This window comes from Trachymyrmex septentrionalis, unplaced genomic scaffold (genome assembly GCF_001594115.1).
Source record: "Trachymyrmex septentrionalis isolate Tsep2-gDNA-1 unplaced genomic scaffold, Tsep1.0 scaffold19, whole genome shotgun sequence".
NCBI classification, from domain to species: domain Eukaryota; kingdom Metazoa; phylum Arthropoda; class Insecta; order Hymenoptera; family Formicidae; genus Trachymyrmex; species Trachymyrmex septentrionalis.
Window position 1 is genome coordinate 930,382 of NW_017305071.1, and position 17,283 is coordinate 947,664.

The 17,283-nt window shown below is 44.7% G+C and overlaps 1 protein-coding gene across 8 annotated transcripts in view; it reads left to right on the forward strand.

Annotated features, from left to right (window-relative positions):
- Window positions 1-399: 399 nt before the first annotated feature.
- LOC108746887 (protein tramtrack, alpha isoform-like) overlaps window positions 400-17,283 on the forward strand; it is a 55,836-nt gene continuing 38,952 nt past the window's right edge. For 2 of the 8 annotated variants that reach the window (XM_018483948.1, XM_018483955.1), the window contains exon 1: window positions 2,152-2,935. The gene's annotated coding sequence lies outside the window, so the exon portion shown is untranslated. Of the gene's footprint in view, window positions 710-2,151; window positions 2,936-3,618; window positions 3,776-4,181; window positions 4,427-4,610; window positions 4,793-13,067; window positions 13,325-17,283 lie in introns of those variants that run through there. The other 6 variants (XM_018483951.1, XM_018483954.1, XM_018483953.1 and 3 more) reach the window with 6 other exon arrangements.

Genomic DNA, 17,283 nt, shown 5'->3' on the forward strand with positions numbered 1-17,283 from the left:
CTGCCCCGAGAGTCTCTCTCCGCAGCTTCCCCTTCCAGGTACTTTTTTTTTTGTCCAACTGTACGCCACTCTCGCGTCCATCGCGACAAGGCGGCCGCTTCGGTGCCTTTTTATCAGTCGGCCGAAAAGATCTCGCGAGAATCCTGCCGCCCCGCGTGTTCGCACTCACTTGAGATAGAGAGAGAAAGAGAGAGAGCAACCCTCGGGCATGCTGCGAGAATACAAATATATAAATACATTACATATATATACGTATATCGCTCTACAGCTCCCCCTTGCATCCGTCTGGCCGCGCGAAATTGCACGGACGTCCCGTTAAACGCGACTGCCAAGGGGTAGAGGGGCAGAACGAAGGAGACAAGGGGGAGGGCAGGAGAGAGAGAGAGAGAGAGAGAGAGAGAGAGAGAGAGAGAGAGAGAGACACAGTCGTGTGGAGTGCGAACGACGTGAAGTCGCGGTAGCGCATTTGCGACGCGAGGCACGGATATCGGGGTGAAGAACGTGTTGCGATTCTGTTGCCAGCGTAGCAATTTCGCCAGTGGTACGACGCGGGAACTACATTCAGGGTTACTCGATTGCCTTTATCGGCAACATTGTGAGGCTAGGATCTCGAATGGGTGAAGAGGAATTCATTGCTCCGGAGTAAAGTATCACCAGCGGGAAATTTCAACTGGTAGAGGTTTGCTGCCGAACACGCAACAGTGGTCGGGTAGGTTGGCGCACAACTTGAGGTTGTTTCGTTGCGAAGTGACCTCGTGGCGTCGGTGGCGGTGGCGGTGGCGGTGGCGGTGGCGGTGACGGCGGCGGCGGCGGAGACGGTGGAAACGGTGGCGACGGATAGCGAGAGAGGAAAAGAGAGATCGAGATAGAGTGATGGACGCCGCCGCCTGGTAGAAAAAAGTGCGCAGGCGCGCGAATCGTGCTCTGCTACCCGCGACGACACCACCGCACCGCACACCTTCCCCTCACTCCTTTCCTGCCCTTGTCCGCGTTCCGCGCTCGCGAATTTCCTGTCCCGCGGCCAGGGGGGGAGGTGGCGGGGGAGTCGCCTCGTCGCATCCCTCTCCACGTGCATCCCCGCGACGTTCGAGGCCGGTCCATCCCCACCCTCTTTTCTCCTCGCTGAGGAAAGGACTTTGGTCTCCGTTCCTCATCGTCCTCCGCCTTGACCCTCGCCCCCATACCCACCCGAAATGGTCAGCACTTTCGAGCGACCAAGGATGAAGTTTCTCGGTAAGCGAGTCGACCCGACCGATAGTTTGACGCGGGAGTAAATTTCAAGGTCGAAGGGTAATTTAGGGAATACTCGGGAACACAGGCAACCCGCCCTGTATATATACTTTAGTTTCAACGATGGTTAATATTCGCACACGATTTATCCACCCTTTTTATTATACCACGTACATTCCTCTCTCTGAGAGTATCGAAGATTGTGCGCAGCGTTAACTTGTAAAGAGTGGAAGACTAGAGATCGCGCGGGAACGAGGGGAGGAGGGTGCGTTGAAAAAAAAAGAAGCCCGTGATACGAGGGTATCGTGAGGGGGGCGGGGGCAAAGTGGGGGCGAGGCGAGCGCGGTCGTCTCTCCGGATCTGTAAGCGTGAGAACAAAGGGGCGAAAGCAAGTGCCCTTTTTCGAGGGTGATCGAGGGTGAGGGCCAAAGTAGAACGGAACAGAAGCGAGACGTGGTTCACAGGTCTCGTGAACGTGAAACGAGGACAAGACGACTCGAGACGTGTAACAAGAATGCGAGAGGAAACGAGAGAGAGAGAGAGAGAGAGAGAGAGAGAGAGAGAGAGAGAGAGAGAGAGAGAGAGAGAGAGTCGTCCGTTCCTTGCGGGGGCTGACGCGAGGAAGAAGCAACATATGGAGAGGGTGAAGCGAGGGATAGAGGGGAGTTTCACATTCGCGACGGAGAACGGCGCGTCGCGTCGCGTCGTCGCGCGAGCGAGAGACAGAGACGGACGAGAAGAGGGAGAAAGAGAGAGAGGGGAGACCAGTGGTAGCGAGAAGGACGTGCCGCGTAGGGTGCGGGGGTGGGGGGAGGCTCGCCAGGGTAGAGATCGCGAGAGGGTGTAGTGGGGGAGCTCTGAGCTCTCCGTGGCTCGTTTCGTCGCGTTGCGTCGCATCGCGTCGCGTCTCTAGGTGGCGGTGGTGGTACAAGTTTGCGCTCTTCGGCTTTTGCCGCTTGCGGGAGGTTGCGGAGCGCGCGCGGCCGACTCCTCGACTTCGGAGCTGAAGCTCGGTTCGGCTCGACTCGAATCGGCCATCGTCGGCACGGTGGTTCGTACGGTTGAACGAGGGCGCGCGACTACGAGCGAGGAAGCGAGGTAGCGATTAGTGAGGTAGTGAGTTCGTCGTCGTACATTTGTTCGTTCGTTGGTTGGTTCAGGCGGGTGTGTGTGTCGCGCTCGCTCGCTCGCTCGCTCGCTCGCTGCGTCGCGGTTGCGGTGCGGCCACGACCCACGACGACGGTGAAGGGTACTGCGAGTTGGAAGACACGTTCGTGGCTGCTGCTGGCAGTGCTGGCTAGGCGGGCGTAGGCGAGGTTCCGTGACGGCCGTTCGGTGGCGCAGCAGAAATTCCCCGACACGGCACGGCGGCGCACGACTCGCGCGCGGGTTGGTCAACGGCGTGGTGTGCGTGCGCTTACCGTCTCGTTCTTGCTCGCTCATGCGCGTGTGTGCGTGTGTATACGTGTATACGTAGCTGCGTACCGCTCGGCCGCGCCGTACGTATACGTATCTGCCCCGAGAGAGTCTGTCCGCGCCTCTGACTTGCTGACATGGCGTCCTAGTGCTGCGCACGGGCCAAGTTGCACGTCCTTACACACACACCCACACGCACACGCGCGCGCGCGTGCGCCACGGATCTTCGCTCCACTTTCTCACCCTGTGTCGTCGTCATCATCCTCGGTTCAACGGCGAGGATGCCAAGGTAAGTGTAAGTGCTGCGCGTCGTGACGCCCGCGTCTAAACGATAACCAGGCGGTACGTTCTATCTTTGACGAGCGCCTTTCCGTTCTCGTCGCTCTTCTCTCTTCGTGTCGTGTCGTATCGTGTCGTGTTGTGTTGTGTTGTGTTGTCTTGCTATACCTTTTGTCATTCGAGAAAAAGACCACGAATAGAAAAAGGGAACCGAGGTGTGTCCGCGCGCTCGGTTGTCGTCTTCGTCAGGACGGTCAGGAACGGTGTCGATAAGCCCAAGAAATATGCGAATCGGACATCAGGTACGGTCGTTGCCATCGCGAGCCACCCTCGATATATATATATGTATGTATATATATATATGTGTATATATATATATATATATATATATGTGTATATATATATATATATTGTCATCACGACTAGACGGATCTTTCTCTCGTTTCCTCCCTCACAAGACACGTATACATCTCTTTTGCGCGCGCCCTCCTCGTCAGCCTTCTCTCTTTCTTCGCTTCCATGCCATTCTCCCTCTTTTTGCACCCTCCCTCCCTCCCTTCCTTCGTCCCTGCATTCGACCCTTGTACCCATCTCTCGGTTCTTCATTTTCTTCCACCTCGGCTGGATAGCTGGATTCCATTTGTGTGGTGTATGTGTGTGCGCGCGCGTTGGTGCTCGGCTCAGCCCCGCGAGTTGCCCGCGAGTATATGGTCGCGCTCGCACGCGTGTCTGTGTTACGTGCGCATGTATGTAAGTATGTATATATGTGCGTGTATCGCCGCGCGCGCGTTCCTACGTGGCTGCTTCGGAAGGGTTAACAGCGGCGAATCGGCGGGGCAGAACGGAAGAGGTTAGTTTCGAGGTAGTTTCTTTTCCACGAAGCGAAACCGCGATATAGAAAGAGGTCTCTCCTTTCCTTCGTCCCTCTCTCCACCCTCGAGGAAGAGAAAGAATGAGAGAGATAGAGAGAGAGAGAGAGAGAGATGGCGAACTGCCGGGACGAGGGTACTACGTGGCTTATCGGCGCATCGACGGGCGGCGTGCTTCTCGACGTGGATTTTTCGCTCGGGAAAGGGTTGCGTAAATCCTTCCCCCTTCTCTCCTCTTCCTCCCCCTCTCTCCCCCTGCGTGCCTCTCTCTCCCCTTACCCGCCATCGCTCCCCTCGAACGTGTCGCGCGGTCGGCTACGGCGCTGCCCATAGGCGCCGATACGCCCCGGGGTGTCGAGGCCGACTTCAGCCTGCTCGCCTCGGTGGAGCTCGGTCCTCTTCGGCTGCTTCCGTCTGTCCGTCCGTCCGTCCGCCGGGCATCCTCCCCCTCGCTCACTGCCAGTCGTCAGTTCAGTTCAGTTGAGCTCATTGAAGCCGCGTGCGTGCGTGTGTGTACTTCGTGCTGCTCCGTTCAAAGTTTTTTTTCCTCGCGACGTTTCTCCGTTTTTACGATTTACCTCGCGTTCTTGTTCTGTCTCCCTCAACGTCCTATAAAACATCGCGATAAACAGGTGAGCCTCGGGCGACCACAAAGCTGGATTTCAATTTCGGAGCACGTGTCTCCTTAAGTCTCTTCGACGTTCTGTGCTCCTCTTCCTCGAAAGGAAGTTTTACGGGAGAAAGAGAGAGAGAGGGGGGGAGAGAGAGAGAGAGAGAGCGAGAGAGAGTGAGAGAGAGAGAGAAAAGGAGGGAATTGACGTTGATGCTGAGTCGTACCGGTAATTAAGTCGATCGACACAACTTTGTGGTGTGATAACGAGAATTGTGCAACCTGTGTGCGTCCCTCCCCGCGCGCGCGCGCGCCCCTTAAGAAGGAGGCGCTGGCTGTGGATGCGCGACGTGTTCGTGAGTCACGTCGGGGTGCTGTCGGTGTGTGGGTGAGTTTTTGTACTTTGTATGCCTGAGTGCGTGCGTGCGTCGCAGTGCCGTGTCTCGTGATTTTTCCCGGCGAATTTTTCGAGCGGAGAACAAAAATCCGCTGCGATATTTTTACGGGAGGGAAATGTGTGAGATGTACGAATTACGTTCGTTTCCACCAATGATTTAAAAATTTAATATCGTTTTAACTTTCTCTTTATATATTTTTCTATTTCCTAAAAAAAAAAGACGAGTTACAGCTGAACCGAGATTTAAGTTAATTTACATTTGATAGAAACGAATATTAAAAACAGAATTGTTCAAACTATAAAAAGAATTAGTCTTATGCCCCTTTCTAAGTTTCTATTAACGTAGATTAATTTTAATCTTGCAGAATAAACTTACTTTTTACCTTTTTTTTAATCTTAAGAATTATGTATGTTTCTACGAATGTAAATTAATCCTCGGTTTAATTTACTCTTTATTTTTTTCTAATTCTTAGAATTTAGAAGAAGATGAAGAACTGATGTAATATTCGAACTGAGATTAAAATGAAACATCGGTAGGAACGGATATTAGAAAAGGATAAATAATAAATTAAGTCGAGATTAAAAAGTTAATCTCGACTAAATTACTTTGGTAGAAATGGACATTAGTATTTACTTCAATTTGAAAACAGTCTTTGTCATTTTTGATAAACATTTGATAAACACAATTGTTTTAAACTTAGAGTCCAAATTTTACTGTAACAAACAGGCATTTCGCATCGAGGCACGCCGTGCCGTCCTATCCGAGTTATCTCGATACAGTTACAGGGGGATTCGTGTTATCTTGAAGATATAGAAGCACTCGAGCCTCGGATTGGACTTGGCTCCGCGTTTCGCAACCCGGTGCCAAGGGCCTTCACACAAGATTTCGAGTGTTTATTCCACACACGAGGTGTCAAGGAGCTCCAACGCCACGCCTCTCTCTCTCGTTTATGGGAGAAGCGCCGATAATGACACCCCGTATATGGTTACGTAAACATCGTTTCCTTTGGAATTTTTTCATGAATATCCCGGATATCTCAAATCTTTTTAGTTCAAGGGTTTGCGATTAAATCTTTCGCGCGCGCGCGCGTGTGTGTGTGTGTGTTTTGTAGAAATCACACACGTATGTTGTATTTCTTCCAAACTCGTAATATCCACGAAATTAGTTCTACAATCATAACCAGAGCTCGGTAAAATAACTAATGCGACTTATTTAAAATAAAAAATAAGTTCCAAAAACTTATTTAAAATATTAAACAAGAAATAGATGAAAAGAATTTTAAGTAACAAATACTAAATAACTGTTTAATTTTTTTTTTTATTTAAAATGTATATTTTAAATAAATTTATTTGAAATATGATCGAGCCCCGTTAGAAACAAGTCGTCGAATGGCTTTTCTGCGTTCGGCAGAAAAAGTAGCTTTGCAACTGTTATACAATTTTTTAATATGATTGATTTATACATTGAGAGCCAGTGAGAAATGGAGGGCAAGTTCAATCAGATAATAAAGAATTTGTAAGAGTTGTACAGTCGCTTTGGAAAGACTTATTTTGAATAGAATTTGAGTTGGGAAAAAATGCGACACGCGTGTTTTAGTACAAATTACTTCCTCTCGATTACGTTTGAAATCTGAAATCGAATTTTTCTCAGACTTTTTTTACGTCTGTTTTTTTTTTTATAACGTAACGTTCGTTCGTTTTTTTCCGTTCAATATATCACTCGTTTCTGTAATTATCTAGAAAGATTAGAAGAAAAAGGGTCACGAGATATCCTTCCTATCGCACCCTCATCGTTGAAGGACTCGAGTGTCTCGACTTCACAAAAACTATGGTAGATTTGAAAATCATCGAAGCAAAGAGGGCTTGGATGACAAGGGAGGAGAAGGGTGGAAGGCTGCAATACACGCGGGCGACAAGTGCGTGCACGCAACGAAGCATCGACCGTACCCACGTGCGTTTCGATGAGAATTTACATGCGACTTCCTGCGGGCTCTCGCCCTCCCTCCTGATTAAGAGTAGCGTGACGATTTTATCGCGGTACCCGCGAGGGGTTGAAGCGGCGCCAATTATGGTGGCGATGATGATGATGATGATGATGACGATGATTATGATGATGGTAGTCGTAGCGAAGGGAGAACGTAGACAAATAATTTACGGGGTTAATGTATATACGTTACGCATCGAATACGCCGATTTTTCAATCTTCAGCTCGTCGCGAGGGTTACGAGCTTCCTGTAATTCGTCTTCTTGGAATTCTTTTATTTCCTGGAATCTCGTGATCTAGCTAGGAATTTTAGATTTTCTAATCTTCCACAGAATTTCTATCAGAGCACGTATTATAGAATTACTCAGAATAGTTTCCGATTGGAATTACTCAATTATTCCTTAAGGTTTCACCGATTTAAATCTCTGACGTTCAACTTGATTAAAAATGAAAATGGATGCCATAGAGCGTTTGTACTTTGTTCGTCCCGATTTAGATTTCTATTGTTTTCTAGGAATAATTCCGAATACAGTTTTAATACACATGCCCTATTTTCTTCATAAATCTTTTACTATCTTTGCATACTTTGTTCCTTTTAATCGTTTGAATGGAAAAATTTCCCAACTTTTCGACTTTTGATCTTTTATACATATTTTCCGCATTATCTGATTATTCTCTTTGAATAATGCAGAGTTTGGAGTAGAAAAAACCGGGGGTGTTCCCTGAACCGAGAAAAGGGGTTTCCGTGTATCGCGACTATAAAACGAATGGGGGTTTCCCTTTTCCTGTTCTTCCACAGTAAACTGAAATCATAGCATTACGCATCTCTCCGCCGTTTCTGTTTCCTTTCGTTAATTAATGAACATTCAGTCGTACTTGGACCGTGTCAAAATCATATCGAACTCATTACTGGTACTTTATCTCGAAACTGATTTCTTGCACATCACGCGAATTTATATAGTATATTCTGAGATGCTTCTTACACCTTATTTTTTTATGATTCTTTTAATCTAAATAATTTTGCTTTACCAAAAATGTCATCCTTTTAATTCCACTTTTTTCATGGGCTCTCTTTTGTAAATAAATACAAGCAGTAGAAAGAAAGCGGTTTATGAAATTTAATTTAACGGCAACTATTATGCTTCCCTTCCCCTATTATTTTTTCTTCTATTACGTACGTCAATTTCTTGCGATATCAGGATATATTAGTTATGAGAATGTCTGAATTCTCGGACAACGGTTTGTATTTTTTCCAACTCGTTAAAGTTTTGATTTTCAAGAAGATAGAGTAAATTGCGTGCATTCGTGTTACTACAAGCACGGTTATGACTGACAGATTAAAAAGTAAAAAAAGATATCCTAGACTATTGTCTCTTATCGGATTTTTCTTATAATTAAAGACTGATTTAATTTTCGATATTTTTCAAGTATATTATTTCCTAGCATGTACGTCTCTTTATATGTTGATAGTTAAAAATAATATTTAATTAAGTATATATTTATTACATGTACTTAATTTCAATATATCATCTGAATTATAAATTACTTATATATATATATATATACAAAATTCATAAATATAAAATAATTGACACGCTTTCTTATTGACACATTATTATGTTCATTTTAAAATCCTATTTTAAAACGCAGAAAATGCTGTAATATTTTATTCGACAAATGTGAAGAATTTAATTATTTGTTTCTCAATAAATATGTTAGGAAATAAACTTGCAAATATTAAATATTAATCAACTGTATCATTTTGATTATTAAATTTGAATAATTGACGATGTTATCAGTTCAACTAAAATCCTTTTTCGAAACAGGTCGCTTTTACATTCGTTCTAGCAACAGAGGTGTTCCGAATCTCTATGCATTCACACACACACACACACACACACACAGAGTTTCATGTCTCGCCCTCTTCTCCTCTCTCTAAGTCCTTGATTCAATTAGTGGATCGATTTTTTTGAATGACGTCGCGTCATTCCTCGACTATTTTGTAATTGTCATATTCAGAGGGGTGTTGAATGTCCAATAATGCCCCCTCTTGCGTTCCCTCTCAACGGCAGTGGATGAAGGTCGAGGTCGGGGAGGGGCACAAGGATTTATTCGTGGGGACCGGCTTCTTCAAGCCGGCTCCCTTTGTCCTTGCATTCGCACGCAAGAAAAGAAAGAAAGGGGACTTAGCAACCCCGTTGCACTTGCGTGTGCACTTGTTCCCGTGACTACAAGCCGTGCGACTACAAGTTCGAAATGGATGTCGCGCCCTAGTTACACCTGCTGCTGCGTGCGTTGCTCATGCCTGGCGTATAGGGTCGAATTCAGGTAGTTTTTCGACAAACTGGGAGAGAAAGGAGAGAGAGTCTTACGGAATATTCTCCGGATAGAGAGTGTCCGCTGAAATTTTTATGTTTTCAAACTAACAGGGTTGAAGTACAATTGACTGCAGCTTGTCAGAAGCTTGTTTTTGTTGGAAAATGGAAAGAAAGAAGCGAATGTAAGGGTGGACAGTAGTCCATTTCTAACGGGAATGGACATGGTCTACAGTGTATAGGAAAACCGTTCTTGGCATAATCTCATTCTAAGAAAGAGAAGACGGAGGATATATACTCGTTTCCAGAGAATTTTCTCGGAACATTCATAGGGTATTCTTGTTCCCTTGCTCTACGGAGAGATATAGTCAGAGGCAGTTCAAAGAGGTACCTTTTACATCTTCGAAACCTTTGAGGATTTTATAGAAGATCGCAACGTATCTAGAAAATAATTATTAAATCGTCCTGAAATACTTGACGCTATTTTATATAAATGAAAAGTACACGCGAAGAGAATTTTCTTTTAAAATTTACCCTGAAAATATATGATAGCTCTGTAGTACAATACAATATTTTAAAGATTTTTTTACGATACACTTCAGTAAAATTAATCAAACTTATTTTACACTTTATTGTAGTTTTATCAATGAATGAGAGAGATATACATTAAAATTCGTCGAAATACATTTTGTTGTCCCACGACTATCATATTTTCAGGGTAAACTCTAAGAAAAAATTCTCTCCGTGTATGTATTCCTAAGATATTCTCAGAAATTATTTTGTAGATGATACTTTTCTATGTTGTTAAAGAATGTTTTTGTGTTATTATACATCAGGACGAAGTTCTCAGAATAGTTAGAAAATATTCCCAGGACACGGTTTACGGACCGTTGACTTTACGAATTTTAATGACTAATTCGTCCAGTGTCACATCGGAGTTGTCTCCATGTAAAATCAAAGGTCACTCGACGTTGCGTCCCACCGATTTCCTACGCAATTTTTCGTTCCCATAAAGCGATTCGATCCATGCACCGTTGCCCACCCCAACTCGACCGCCCCTTCTTTTTATACCCTGGAGAGAGAGAGAGAGAGAGAGCCCCTTCGTCATCCCCGTGTTCTTTTATTTTTTGCCTGCTCGTCGGTGCCCCGTCCTCGTACAACATTCAGTCACCGGAACCGCGACATCCTTTCGCGGATCGCCCGCGTTTCTTGCGATCCTTTTTTTTTTCCCTCCCCTTGACGCGCGCGCACATCCATTGAGGTCGAGCGTCACGCACGACGGCGTCGCGAACGGCGTGAGGAAAATTCATAAAATTCCCTCAATTTCTCTCCCCACAATCGCTTCAATTAATCTCACGTCATCCTTAGACACTATTGTGTGCTCGCAGGTTATTGAGATTATATTTCAATAAATTTGAACTCGAAAAGAACGCTAGATGGTAAAAAAGAGATAAATCCGCGTTAATTAAAAGGAGTATATAACGAATCGGAAATATCTGCAAGAGATTTGCTACGGCACATTCTTCCAAGCGTGTGAAATTTTTGCGTGGCTGAAAAAAATTTTTGCGGGATGGGCGCCAATGCGCGCAGCGAGGTCGAGCGTCGTCATCGCCGTCGCTGGGAGGGTGGCGAGAGGGCGAGAGGGACGTCGGAGAGGGCTGAGATATGTAGGACTGCCGGAGGTTCGAGGGGAGAGCGGGATGCGGAGCCACAAAGATGGCCGCTCGGCAGTGAGCGCGCATGAGGGGTCGGACTCTCTCGGTGAGGGATTCTTAAATCCACCGTGTTGTTGTTGTTGGCGGAGATAAAATCTCTTTTCGCTCGATATACATATATTTGTACTAAACAAAATTTGTACTAAAATATTATAATAATAATTTTTTTTTTTTGTTTTGTTTATTTTTGTATAAAGTAGTATTTTGCATATAATTGCAGAAATCAGTGCGTTTGTAAATAACTGCGAGTCGCCCTAACTAGATTAAAGTTGAGGTTAATCCCGGGCGTGCGCGAGCGTGCGAATCGAGAGTATCGCGCCGCTTCTCTTCGCGAAGCTTTGAAAATGTGGGACACGGCTGTGTGGCTCGACGCGGCGACCAGCAGGGCCCGCAGCTCCCCCCCTTTCCCTCCGCGCGTCGCGAAATTCTCCGTTAACTCCGCCGTACCTGGTGGCACGCCGCGGCTAACGGAATGAGCAGTACCTGTGCTGACTGACGGCGCTTCTACACAACACACACACACACACACACACACACATTGTACACATACACGTATACTGTACACATACACGCTGGTTCACGCGCCAGATATACAGGGTGTACCGGGAAACCCCGCCCGCCCGCCCGCTCGTCCGTTCGCCCGCACCGATGTGTACCTGGAGCGATATTTTGTCGCCGCATACTTCATCATGTGCCCACGGAATATTCCTGTTAGCCAAGATAAAGAATATTTTCGCTTCGCTTTTCGACGTTTAATTGTCTTTGTCAAATAATGCTCGCAGCTGTTACTTGAGATATATCGCGCAATTAAGAAATAATTAATTTATAAATTCGATAAAAGCCTCCTACATTCTTACTCTAATATTTTTAGTTAGAGTGAAATTTCACTCTTAAAGATTGAAAATTGAGCCGGTCTTTTTCAAGATTGGCTCAATTTTTATTATTCTTTAGAGCGAAGTTCTATTCTAAAGAAGAATTTAATAAAGAGTAATTGTTTCTAAAGAATGACAATCTCTTGATTACGCGTCTGTTTTGAGGGGGGTTTTTTTTTTTACCATCGATATGGCCATCTCGAATGCGTGCATTCGTGACGCATGCAGGCGTGTGCGTCAAAGAATGTATGTATCGTCGTCGTTCCAAGCGCATCCTGGCACTCCCCCAGTGGGTGGAAGTGTGACAGGGAACAGATATCCGAGTGCGTTCGTCCTCCTCGAATTATTATTATCGCGTAGGAAGGAAAGAAGAAGCGATCGTATTAAATGTCTTTGCAACGATAAAAATATTAAATGAAGTATTAAATAAATATCAAACGCTAACAATATAATGATAATTCATACGAATACATTATTGGAGAGTAATTTTTAATACCAGGTGTAATGAGATACATTTAATTGCAGAAATGATTTAGAAAAGCGATTTGAAAAGAGAAATAGTTTACGATCGTGTCGGCGAAAGAGTCACTACGGCAGTCGTGTGCTATCGCATAATTGCTAATTAACGATGTAATCGCGCCGCTTACGGCCTTGTATTTTCCTTGCCCTGATTATTATAGTCGCACGAGATGGAAGAAAGAACTTTGCGCTAGAATCTAGGATCTCAAGCCAACCCTTCGAGAAATGTATTATATAGAATAAAATTCAATCTCGCGCGACAATTTTATGGTTTAAATTAGAGATAGAAAAATATCTCTCGTCATTCTTATTTGACATCACATTACGAAATGCCGGGATATATGAATATAAATCAGTGACCTTTTGGGAAGAGAGAATTCGAAACTTTGGTTCCAATTTTCCTCGTCGAGGAACATATATCTGTGTTGTGCGTTCGACCCTTCTCTCTTTCTCATCTTTCTCTCTTTTCCTTTTATCTGTCAATTTCGACCTCGAAATTCGGCCAATCGATGCGGCCAACCCTCTATTTGTAGGACGTGGCGCGTCACCTTCTCGCCGCGCGATTTTCTCTCTCCCTCCCCCCTTTCCTCTCGCCGCGTCCGCTTCTCCTCCTCCTCCTCCTCTTGCTCCTTATCCTCCTCTCGTGCCCCCTTCGCCCCTAGCGAAGTAGCGCGAAGGCGACGAGATCGCGGCTGCGAGTCACGTAAATCGCGACTCGAGGAATCGCCGCGGATGTCGCAATCGCGGTAATATTCGAGCCGGTCTTCCTTCCCCGCGCTCGCGCGTGCGCGGTGGTAAGGCCGGGAGGGATGGGGGAGGGTGAGAGAGGGAGAGGGAGAGAGAGAGGGCGAAAAGAGAAATAAGAGGCGCGTGTTGCACCGTGACGGAATCCCGGCACGAGTGATTTCGCCGACCGGACACGTACATCCTTGAGCAGCTGACTCAGCGGAATGTTCCTCTAATCGATCCGTATCTCTCGCCTTCTTGCGAACAGCAGGAGCAGCCGAGATGAAAAAGGAAAGGATTAAGTAGAGAGAAATAAAAACTCGCTAGGGAAAAAAAGTGCGAAAGAAAAATGGAAGCGTGTTTATGAAGTCGTCGATGCATTTGGGGCCGAAGTAGGAGGGGCGAAAAAATTATGTTTACGTATACAAGACACGCGGTAACCTCGTGTTTTCCTATAATTTTATTTCTGTGAGAAATATATTAATTTATTGTAAGAATAAAAAAGAGTAAACTATATATATGAAATGATTCAATCCCTCGTGATTTTATTTGAAGATAATTTTATAACAGAAATTAAAGAGAATTAAAGAGAAGAAACGAGAGAGAGAGAGAGAGAGAGAGAGAGAGAGAGAGAGAGAGAGAGGGAAGAAACGAGCAGGCCTCGCACGGAACGTGATTTCTCGCCGCGAACGGCCCGAAGTCAGCCCGTCAGTCCGTTTTTGCGGAAACGCGCAGCGGTATCCTCGCAAAGTACGCGGAAGAAGAACGCAGGCGCGAGACGGAGGAAGAGAGAGGCAACTATTTCGCTAGTCGGGTACGGCCGAGCGCGGGCGGAACCGGCCGAAGCCGGAGTCCGGGCTCCGAAACGCGCAGCGGTATTCACGCGGCGCGCCAAAGCGAGTGCGTGTAACGCCCGCTTGTTTGTCGTTGTTCGTTTTGTACCTCGCGCGCGGCGTGACCACTCCGTCGTTGCTGATTACGCAACGCGTGGCCATGAGAGCGCCCCGCGTTTGCGAGAATGCAGCCACACGCGCGCGCGCTTGCTCGCTCGTATCGTCGCGCAGGATTGGTGGGATTATCGATATCTCGCGATGTGTTTACAACAACAAATCAGAATGCGCAAGCTTCTAAACGTCCAGGCTCTCCCAGTCTCGGCTATCATCGAATTTAATAGAGCTACTGATTCCGTCACTCGATATGAAAATAATTATTATGTGCGGCATCGAATTTTTAGCTTACTCGTTACGTAGACGCGTTACGTAATGTCTCTCCTTCAGCCGTCTTGTTGCTATACGAGGACTTTTTTTTTTTCTTCTACCGTCGGTGTTTATCCGGAATGATATAGATAGGGTTGCAAGACGTAACAACTCGACGGGACTAGTTGAGAATCGCTGATCTAACGCGACGTGCAGGTTCACTATGAGCGCGTACATGCGCACGCGTGTAGGCGTGTATGGCGCGCCATGACTTGTAGGATGAGTGTGCAAAGGCGTATGTCTCGTCTAGAAATTAATGTACAGCCAATATTAGGCGGCGCGAACAGACCGTTTCGTCATATGATATAAATGAGTATACAGGTGTCGATAATAACAAATACGAGAAAACGAAGAAGGATAAAAACGTGGAGAGATAGACTTGATAATTATTAGCATTATTAAATCTGATAGTTAATATCATTTTCGAGATAATTACTCTTGCGAGGATAACCTTTCTTATTATTTAATCAAGCTCGCGGAAAAATGAATTAATCGAGCAGCAACCGTGAGATTGCAGCGTGTAAGCAGTAATATATCTATTATAGTGTGATTTTTATTTAATGCCATTTCAACACGCGCACTGAAGAGATATTTCGTTAAAGTCTTTCGCGATTGAATTACAAACGCGCCAGGAGGATAATAATCTTAAAATTAATTTATAAGTATATATTCTACGAGATTATACAATGATTTTATTTTTATTTTAATTAACATTGTACAATATATATTTTGTTTTATAATCCCTTTCGACATATTTCTGCGATTATAATGTTTGTGCTGGCTCGAATGAAGCAATATCGAATTAATCTCGCGGCGTCATCGAATTCATATACTTTGGGTCTTCTTTGCACACGCACACACACACACACACACACACACACACACACACACACACACACACACACACACACGCGCGCGCGCGTTCCTGTAGCCATAAAAAAGAAAAAAAAATTAAGGAAAGAGCAGAACAGAAAAGAAGAGGAGAGAGAAACCGGCAGGGTATCACGCGAGTATCGGCGCGACTAAGTAAATACGAGAGCGAGAAAGCATCCGACATCGGGTGCCGGTTTTTATCCGTGCGCTTTGCGTTTCGGGGAACGCAGTTGTGTACACTGTCATGATCTTCATTTATATCTGCCGACGAGTCTTTCTTTCGTCAGGTACCTTCTTCTCGCGGAAATCGAGACACCGATACTCCAATAGCGCCGGTTGCGCCGATAAAAGAGATAATGACGTTTTTTTTTCGTGGAGAGCGTGATCGGTATATCTTGAACGTTTAATTCACACGTCGATGTTTTGGGAAGCAGCACGGTTTAATGTGCCTACCGTTTATAATATTGATAATTAAAATGTACAATAATAGGTTCATTTAAGATGGTCTCAAAGAGATTTGATCCGAGCTATAGGTACTCTATAAGGGTAGAGTTTTTCTCCACGAGATGAAAAATTTTTGATTAGCTCGTCATTTTTGTCAATTTTAAATGTGAAAGGAGCAATAAGAAATCTTTTAAGTTAAATAACATTTTATTTTTAATGTCAAAATGTAAATCAATTTATTTCTGTGGTTAATTTCAAAGTAAACCACGTCTATATTAATGTATGCATTTGATAAATAATAAATTAAATTGGAATCAAATTTAATATTTTCTTGAGTAAAATTGTTTTAACTTCATTATTATAGTTATCAAATTCATTATTAACGACATGTTAGGTAGGAACGGTGGCAACGTATAGAAATAATTATAGTATAAGTATTTCAAATTGTGTAGTTGTAGTAAATTAAAATGAGTAAGGAGATAGTACAAGTTGGAATGAGATAGCATATGTAAAAAGAGACAGTACGTATACTTTTTTTTCTTTCTCTCTTGTTTTGACAAAATTACTCGTGGCTAGACTCTATAATAGTCTTAGTAGTTTTTAGTTAAAGTCCCAGTTCGACTTTATAACTTATAGAATTTGAGCGTGGAATTTAGTTATATTAACTTCCAGGTTCATTCATTGATCGATGCTCATGGGGTTTATTTCTGTCTCTATATTTCCCTGACAAAGCCAGGTTTCGGATAACACGAAAGTCAATTAATCGCACGAATGGACAATGCAGAAATAACGGAGAAAATGGCTCTAGTCTCGTGGATAATTTGGATGGTAGAAATTTCAGAAATCAATTCCAACAATTATAAAATAAAAGCGATAACAATTCTAATAAGTGTAAATAATAATTTTTCTAATAAACTGTATTAATGTTACTACAAAATATTTCGACAACATTTGAAAGAAAGATTGAGAGATTGTCCCGATCTATTAAATATCACGAGCAGAATTCCACTTTTTTATCGCGAGATCCGCATTGCGTGCTGTGCATTAATTACGTGCACTGCGTTTCTTTCTAAAATCATCACTGCATGCAGGCGTTTTCGAATTACCATTAATTCGATATTGAGAATTCCCCGGCTGTTTATATCTGGCTGTTGCCAGATTTGTAGATGACCCGTGATTCGCAAGGACGATGCGATCGTTACGCGTTCGGCCGCGTAATCCGATCTCTCTCACCGCGGACGTTTCCCGTTTTTGCGAGTTAATTGATATCCCTTGGATACCGTAATATAATTCGATGCCGTTCCACCGGGTAGAGTCGCCAATCGTTGAAGATCGATCTCTCGTCTCATTCTCTCTCGGTCGCTGCACCGCCTCGCCTCTCTCGTCTCGCCATGGTGTCGACTGCCATTCACCGTGAAAACCGTACGTACACTTGCGCTCTGGTCACCAACAAGGTCGCACAAGGTCGCACAACCATCCTGCATCCATACGCCATATGCAGCGGTGTGCACGCGTGCATACGTGCATACGTGCATACGTGCGATGCAGGTGGACGATATCGGCACGCGGGTCGCGTCGGATCTCTCTCAGGAAATAGGAATCTGAAATTGCATTAACATTACAACGACTATACGATTCTCAGATCCGATTTCACCAATGTAAAATTAACTGTAATCTCGATTCAATTTACTCTTTATCATTTTCTAATTTTCAGAATTTATCCCCGTTTCTACCAATGTATATTCACTTTAATCTCAATTCTTTTCTTTCTTTCTTTT